General features: G+C 43.3%; 1 long non-coding RNA gene across 1 annotated transcript; it reads right to left on the reverse strand.

The window, feature by feature from the left end:
• Positions 1–1,818: 1,818 nt before the first annotated feature.
• On the reverse strand, positions 1,819–5,044 carry LOC115029545. The gene is made up of 3 exons (XR_003835103.1): positions 4,901–5,044; positions 3,631–3,758; positions 1,819–2,754 (listed from the first exon to the last, which is right to left on the reverse strand). It is a non-coding gene; the product is annotated as an uncharacterized LOC115029545 (long non-coding RNA).
• Between the last annotated feature and the right edge of the window lie 4,070 nt (positions 5,045–9,114).

Here is a 9,114-nt window from a genome sequence, read left to right on the forward strand (position 1 = left end):
AACCTGTAAGCCAGCCCCAATTAAATGTTGCTTTTTTTATAAGACTTGCCTTGGTCATAGTGTCTGTTCACAGCAGTAAAACCCTAACTAAGACAGGAGGGGACAGTTACAGGTCATTTGATATTTGAGAAAATTCTCTAAGAGAAAAGGCAGAAGCAGAGAAAAGGAAGGGGAAAACCTGGAGGCCACAGAAACGCTAATACTGTAAAGGGAGAATGAAAGGGGTTTCTACCTGCTCAGACCCTTAATCATTTATTAGTGATCACACGATCTAAAATTGCTTTTTTCCTACATTCATGTTTGAAAAAAATGTGCTGTTATTTGAAGTAAAAACTTGTCATTTCTTTGGAAAGTTAGTTATGTCAAATGATGTTTTTCTGGGGCACACAGGTGAAAGGATGTCTTGCTAAAGCAAACATGTGAAAGAATGTTTTCCTGAAGCAGATACAGGTGAACGGATGCTTTGATATAGCAAACACGTGAAAGGCTGCTTGATGAAGGAGTATAAATATGACCCCACAGACAGTGGGAGACGAGCACTGAGCCTTGGTTTGGTTTGCTCCGCCTCACCATTCTTCACTAACGACACCCACGTATCGGTTCGCCTTACATGGTGTTGTTGAGCTCTAAGCGTGCTAACTCCAACACTGAGAGAAACTCTCACCCAAGAACTGCCCGTGAGGTTCCAGTGGCAGCTTGCCAATTCTGTGACCTCGCCTTGGGCCATTGGGCGAGCCTGGCAACTTCTTCAGGATTGAACTACTGCTGCCTGGGTTCTGCCTGGCTAGAGGACTGGTCTGCAGCTGCCAAGTTGTATTTGGTGTTGGCTATGGGACTGAACTGCTGCCCGAGAAGATTGAGCTCATCCCCACAATGAACCAGTGCTGAACAGGTCCACCTCCCCCATATCCTCCCCCATATCCTCCCCCATATCCTCCCCCATATCCTCCCCCATATCCTCCCCCATAATCCTCCCCATATCCTCCACCATATCCTCCCCCATATCCTCCCCCATATCCTAATCACTTCTCTTTTCCACTTTCTCTTCTGGGTGGTGAGCTAGAGGAGAGGTTGAACCCTAGTAAAAGTGGGCTGCAAATACTTCACGCCTTCAGTTGTTAACTGCAGTCATCGTGCTGGGTCACAGATAACTAGGACCTATGCTCCTGTCTGAGGGGAGCTTGAGTCCTTTGACACCACCTTCCCATTCTCCATGCTCCCTAACCCTTCTACCCACTCAGTCTCCAATGACTATGAGTCTATTCTCTGCTCCTACAAACTCACCCTGCTACATCCCGGCTTTGAGCATGGTTGTGGCGTTTCTGTGTCTGGCTACTTTACTCAGTTTAATGCCTCCTGTGCTCATCTGCATGGTTAGAAATGACAGATGCTCCTGTTTGGTAAATGGCACATCACTGTGTCTTCTTTGTGTACACACACACACACATACACACACACGAACACAGTGCATACATATATAAATGTTCATCATATACATACATTCTCTTTGTCACTTTACAGTTGGATGACTTCCACATCTTAGCTATTATATAATTTTTACAGTGTACAAAGAGATGAGTATCTCTCGTTGACGAACTAAATTCAATCCCTTTGGATACATACCCAGAAAAGGGATTGCTGCATTAGATGATAATTCTGTTTGTAGGTTTTGAAGGAATCCCCAAACTCTTTTCCTAAAGCGGATGCCTTCCCACAAACATCAGACGATCATTTCTTCTCTGTGCACTGTCACTGACACATTAGCTTTTGTTAAAAAAAAATAACACTTATTTATGTATGTGTGTTTGTGTATCCGTGTGTATGTCTATGAGAGTCTATGTGCACGTGTGTTGCAGATGCCCAACGAGTCCAGAAGAGGACATCAGATCCCTTGGAGATGGGCTTACAGAAAGTTGTGAGCCACCTGGTGTGGGTGCTGGTGTCCAAACTAGAATCCCACGACTGGGCAGCGGGTGCTCTTGACTGCTGGTTTATTCTTCAATCCCCATTTATACTTCTTGACAATAGCCAGTATAGTCGGTATGAGACAATAAGTCATTGAGATTGTAATTAATTTCTCTGATGATCTGGATGTCAAACATTTTTCACATATCTTTTGACCATTGGTTTTCCCTTCCTTTGAGAAATGTCATTTTGGATATCTAGTCATTTCTGTCTTCTTGACATTGAATAGCTTGAATTCTTTAATTTTCTACACTTATTTACTTATTTGGTATGTGTGCAGGCTTGTACTTGTCTGGTGTACATGTGGAGGTCAAAAGACAATCTGAAGGAGTCAGGGGGTTGGTTTTGTGTGTGTGTGTGTGTGTGTGTGTGTGTGTTGTCCCTTCTACCATCTGGGTCTTAGGTGTTGGAAACTTGGGCTGTTAGGTCAGTGGCAAATACCTCTACCCACTAACCCATACAGCCAGCTCTAGTTTGCATTCTTCTTATATTTTGGCAATTATTCTTAGGATTTGCAAACATATTCTTCCAAGTCCATGGGCTGAGTTTTATCTTTGGAGTTTCTTTTGCTGTTGTTTTGTTGTTTTGTTTGTTTGTTTGTTTGTTTTATGTAAACCCATTGTCTACTTTGGCTTTCATGGATTAGATGAGGTAAATCTGAAAGAACAAATTTCAAAGGGGCTGCCAGTCATGGTGGTGCATTTTTAATTCCAGTAGGTTGGTGGCAGAGGCCTCTCTGTGGGTGCAAGGTCAGCCTGGTCTCCAGAATGAGTTCCACGCCAGGAGGACCTGTCTCAAAATAAATAATCATTCAATTTAGAGAATAAGCAAAAGTCCCTCAAAACAAGAGAAATAAAAACATCAGGTTAAATGTTCAGACTGTGGAGGAAAACACTTGAGAGAAAAGAGTGAACTCATGACGTAGCAGGGTCGTGCCACACCACACTGTCTAACATCTGGATTTGGAGGGTCTCATGCCACACCACAATGGATTTGGAAGGTCTGCAGATAATTAAAGGCAGGGTCCCGAAGCAGTACTCTGGGAACCCTCCCAGTTTCAAGTTCACAACTTTCCCAGTTGTATCCAGTATCATGGGTTCAAATTCATTTTCTGAGGCAAGTCACTGTACAAACAAAACCCTAAATATTCCCAGGACAAAGGAAATACACCGTCTATAAAGAATCAACCATGGAATGCCAGGGCCAGGAATGTGTACTAGAAATTGTGCCTTGTAACCTTGATTAAAATATTTCCAATAAAAGGGGTAAATAAATCTCTAAATGTTACAAAGTAACCCCAGGAGAGTGAGAATGGATTGAAAACCCCCTCTAGGGGCCAGCCAGTCACTGCTCAGCTAAAGCCAGTTCCAAAGGTAGGTCACCAGAAGGCTAGGATATGCCTTGCCCCTTGGTTTCCCCTTAACATGGGTCAACATGATTCATGAGTGGGCACATAAAAATTATTCAGATTTATCAAACACAAGCTTAGCTGCATGTCAACACTTCCTGCTAGTATTTATTAAATGAAACTCAAGTGTTTACTTCCCAACTTTGCATCTCTATCTCATGGTCGATGGTCCACCACACCCGGACACACACCAAGTCTAAGTCAGAGTAACCTGTAGGTTTGAGAAGTAGGTAGATAAGGGGTTAGCAGAGCTTCACCTGGATCCAGTCTCCTCCGGTCCCCATACAAATGGCCTTGGAAGCCAATGGCTGTCAGTCCTCATATCATTCGTTTGTCCTTCTTGCTTTCCCCTAAATTGGAGACCCAGGTTATGGTTCATCTCCTCCTGCGGGACAGAGATGTGATTCTGAGAGATAAGTCTTCATTGTTCTCTCTGTAGGATGCCTAGAGACATTCCTCATGATGCATTGAGCACCTGCTGCCAGGGGTGGCGCTGGGGGTGGGGTATCCAATAAAATATGCATTTCTTATTGTTTCAGACTCTGAGTGTGGGCCAAAACTCTAAAATCTTTGGGTACACAGTATTGGCCTCTGGAAACAGGAAAACCTCACTTGGAACCATAAAAACAGCTCCTATAACAGCAACAACAACTTGAACATGCCTATCAAGAGGTGGATCAAGACCCTCTGGGATCGAATGACCCCTTGGGTCGTGTACCAGATATCCCATGCATCAGATATTTGCTTTATGATTCATAATGGGAGAAAGATTACAATTATGAAGTGCAACAAAAATAATGTTAGGGTTGGGGGGGGTCATCACAATATGAGGAACTATACTAAAGGGTCTCAGCATGAGGAAGGTTGAGGGCCACAGCTACAGAGAAACAAACCCTCACTTCCATTGGTTATCTGATGAAGCAGAAAGTATTTTCTGCCTTTTTTTTTTTAAAGAAGGACAATCATCTTGTTTACAAAGAGTCCTTGGGTTGGAGAGATGGCTCAGCGGTTAAGAGCACTGACTGCTCCTTTGGAGGTCCTGAGTTCAATTCCTAACAACCACATGGTGGCTCACAACCATCTGTAATAGGATCCTGTACCCTTTTCTGGTGTGTCTGGAGACAGCAACAGTGTACTCATATACATTAAATAAATGAATGAATGAATAAATAAATAAATAAATCTTTAGAAAGAGACCTTATCTCATAGGGTTATATCCTAGATAGTCACACATGACATTGTATAATATTTGAGATATGCTTCAAAACAGCAATGTTACTTGGAGAGAAGGACAAGACAGGAACCAGATAATGACAGGAACTAGGTAATGACAGGAACCAGGGGACAGGAAGGAGGAGACAGGGGCAGAATGACAGGAACCAGAGGGCAAGGAATGAGAATTGTGAGACCCAGAATGGAGATAATTTCTTCTAATTTTAGTTTAACTTTTGTAATAAAATTTAGCCAATGACATATGTGTATGTCATGAACTTGGTTAGGAGAGGGTGTTTGGTGTGGCTGACTTACTGTTTTCTCTCTCAACCTCCTTTAGAGAGAAGAATTAGGGAAATGAAGTGACGCCGGCATCCAGTGACATGGTTCATTAAGTGGCAACGCTGGTTTTAGACTGGACAGCAGGTCTGAAGCTTCCAAGTGCAACAGTCTCTGAGACTCCTGCTGGAGACAGAAGCAGCTTTGGTAGAAAGCATCATTTACCAGCCACAGCACTATGTCTGACTCTTGTCATTTCACCACACTTCAGTGGGCACAAGTGTATGGCATGTCCTTCAGCGACCAAACCCATTGAAAACTCCAGAGCTGGGAGGGGCAGAACTAGGGAACAGTGTAAGACTTGAAAAGCAAGGCTCTGACCATCCATTTTATCCACTCAAAGTATTTGAGGTGTTGGGATAAGGAGTGTGGGAATTCTTAATACTTGCCCCCCACCCACACACACCATGTTTTCCAAGTCTTCTACTGTCTTAAGATTTTACTGCTATAAACAGACACCATGACCAAGGTAACTCTTATAAGGACAACAATTAATTGGGACTGGCTCACAGGTTCAGAAGTTCAGTCCATTATCATTAAGGGAGGAGCATGGCAGCATCAAAGCAGGCATGGTACAGGCAGAGCTGAGAGTTCTACATCTTCTGAAAGCTTCTAGCAGAATCCTGGCTCCCAGGCAACTAGGACAAGATTATTAAAGCCCACACCCACACAGACACACCTCCCAATAGTGCCACTCCCTGGGCCAAGCATATACAAACCATGACATTCCTTTCCCTGGCCCCCATAGATTTATTCAAGCATATGAATCTATGGGGCTCATATCTAGCCACAACATAATTTAAAAAGTACATTTAGTCCAACAGCTAAGGTCCCCATAGTCTATAGCAGTCTCAACATTATTCAAAGTCTCTTCTGAGATTCATCCAATCACTTAACTGTAATCTCCAAGGCAAGACAAAAAACCAGCTGGGCAAACTCCAAACTCTACATCTCCATATCTGATGTCAAAGCTGTCTTCAGATCTCCAACTTCTTTTCATCTTTGTTGCATCTTTGTTGACTGCAACAAACTTCTTTTCCTGGAATGGTTCCACTCCTTGTTAGCAGCTTTCCTCAGTAGATAGCTCACAGCTCTGGCATCTCGAACATCTTGGAGTCTCCAAGGCAACTTCAATGTTACACCTTCTTGGTTCAATGTCTGGGATCCACACATGATCTTCTGGGTGCCTCCAAAGGGCTGGCATCATGTCCCCAGCTCTGCCCTCTGTAGCACATAATCTACCACACCAACCCAGTCACACTCCTGACTCAAGTCCTCCCCAGAGTTTGCCTTCATTGTGGAAACAAGGCAAGCGTTGGAAACAAGGAGTCCAAAATCAATACCGGTAGCCCAGTTAAATTTGAAGTTTTAGATAATAAATTATTTTTAAAAGTATTTGCCCTTAGACATTGCTCTAAGATTGAGAATCTACTATCATCATTCCTGTTTTCTGAACTGGAAAACAAAGACCCAGAGAAGTTAAGTCATGCAAGGGTATATATATACAGCTGGGGAATCACAAAGGTGGGAACTAAAGCTGGGCATCTTAGCACTGTAGTTGCTCCTTTGTTCAGTTTATCAGAAGCCTCTGAGGCAAAGAGGTGGCAGCATCCCCAACCCAGAAACCAATGTGTTGATCCAGGCACTCAGATCTGTGCCCCAGGCCACTTCTGCCTCTGACCATTGGAAAAGGTGCATCACATTTGTATCTCAGCTCCAAGATAGAGTCTGGCTCAGAGAGGGCTCCTGGAAACCATGTGTTTAATAACTTAAGAGGTGAATAGCAGTGTGGTGGTTTGATGAGAAATGTCTCCACAGTCTTGGGCATTTGGACTTTTGGTTCCTGTGGTGGTTTAAATATGCTTGGCCCAAGGAGTAGCACTATTAGGAGGTGTGGCCTTGTTAGAGGAAGTGTGTCACTGTGGGGGTGGGCTTTAAGACCCTTCTCCTAGCTGCCTGGAAGCCAGTCTTCTCCTGTTAGCCTTTGGAACAAGATGCAGAACTCTCAGTTCGTCCAGCATCATGCCGGCCTGGACACTGCCATGCTGTGTCCTTGATGATAATGGACTGAACTTCTGAAATGTAAACCAGCCCCAATTAAATGTTCTCCTTTATAAGAGTGGCCTTGGTCGTGGTGACTCTTTACAGCAACAGAAATCCTAACTAAGACAGAAGTTAGTACCAGGAGTGGGGTATTGCTGTGATAGGCCTGACCATGCTTTTGTTTGGAAGAATGTGGATTTGGGGAATTTGGGTTTGGAATGCAGTGGAGTGTTTGGAGTGGGGCTTTATGGGAAATCCTAGTAGGAATATGGAAGACTTTGTTGCTAAGAGTGATTTGAACTGTGGAAGCCTGACTCTAGAGTTTTTAGAGGAGAAGAATTTTAATATGGGGCTGAAAGACTGTTCTTGTAATATTCTGGTGAAGAATGTCGCTGCCTTTTGCCATTGTCCAAAGAGTCTACCTGAGGCTAAGGTGAAAAGATTTAGATTGCTTTGACAAAGGAAGTCAAAACAGTCTGGTATAAATTTTGTTGTATGGTTACTAAAGTTCACACTTATGAAGAGCCTTTTGATGAAAAGGAGCAAGCTTTGAAAAGTACAAATTGTCTGGTATGGTTCAAAGAATAAAGGGGCACCAAGAAATAGAATGGAGCTGAATCCTATGTTCAAGGAAATAAACAGATTAAGAGAGAGGTGACTTTGGGGCAAGATCCTACCCATCTAAGCTTATTGTTTATGCATCTGCCATTGAACAAGCAATAGTTATATCTAGGCATTATTATTATCTGGTTATTGCTTTCATTTAGACTTTTAGTCTAGAATGAGCTACAATATAGAAATAGAGGTCCCAGACTTTTGATCTGGATCTTGAGAAATAGGGGCCATGAAAGCTGAGGTTTAGGCATGGAAGTACAAGACTTTAATCCCAGGGTACAGAGGCAAGCAGATCTCTGAGTTCAAGGCCTGCCTGGTACAGAGAAAGTTCCAAGCAGAAAAAAGCTTAAAGGCCAGGCATGGTAGGTAGTTCAAGTCTTTGACCCTAGCATTCAAAGCTATGCAGATTTCTGAGTTTAAGGTCAGTCTACAGAGTAATTTCCAGGACAGCCAAGCTTAGGCAATGAGGGAGTTAGAAAACAGAAAGCTGATGATAGTGTAATAGAACAAGAGGGTCATGTTCCAGCTCCAGGAAGCAGCAGAACTTAGCAGCTTCTGCCATGTGGCTCTTTATTTAGAGTCAAGAACAGAAGAGACTACTAGAATAATTGATGTGCTGGTTAGCTGGAGCTAAGAGATTAGCAGTGATTAAGAAGAGTCCAGTATCACTGAGATGAAATCTGGGAAGTATTTTCTAAAAGTACAAAGAAGCCGTGTTCCAGAGAGCCAAGGTTGTACTTTGTGCTGCAGCTGAACTTGGTAATGTGTAAGAATTACCCAGGTGGTACTGGTTTTGTAGACATAAAAGAGTCATGAAGAGGAGCTAAGGCTTGGCACTGTGAAAGACCATGGAAGGCCATTGGTGAAGATGCAGCCTCAGGTGCAGTAGACAGCCCAGGACTGAAGGGGTCATGCAAAGGATTTGAGGCTTGGCACCATGAAGAGAACCTATGAAAGCCTATTGATGAAGTCTAGTTGCAGTAGAAGATTTAAAGTAAATTAGAAATGCCAATACCATGGAATGACCACCAAGAATAGCAGCAGCAGTGAAGTGGAGTCAACCAGAGCCTAGAGTGCTACAGAGAACAGAGCTGGAGAAGTGAGGCCAGCACTTTGGGGGATCCCAGATGATCATGTGTGGATCCCAGACACTGGAACAAGAAGCTGTAACGTTGAAGTTGCCTTGGATACCCCATTGTATTAGAGATGTCAGAGCTGTGGGATATCTGCCGAGGAAAGCTGCTAACAGGGAGTGGAAGCCAGCCAAAGAGAAAGAAGTCTGTTGTTGTCAACAAAGCAGAAAGGATTTGGAGATATTAAGAGAGCTTTGACCTCAGACACGGAGATGCAAAGTTTGAAGTTTACCCAGCCAGTTTTCTGACTTGTTCTGGTTCTGTATTTCCTCACCATCATGTTTTTGGGATGGTAATGTATATCCTGCATGATGTTGGAGGTATGTGATCTGCTTTCTTATTTTGACTTTATAGGGGATCACAGTTAAGAGAACTGCATGAATCTCAGAAGAGACTTTG

Source organism: Mus caroli, chromosome 16, assembly GCF_900094665.2.
Source record: "Mus caroli chromosome 16, CAROLI_EIJ_v1.1, whole genome shotgun sequence".
NCBI classification, from domain to species: Eukaryota; Metazoa; Chordata; class Mammalia; order Rodentia; family Muridae; genus Mus; species Mus caroli.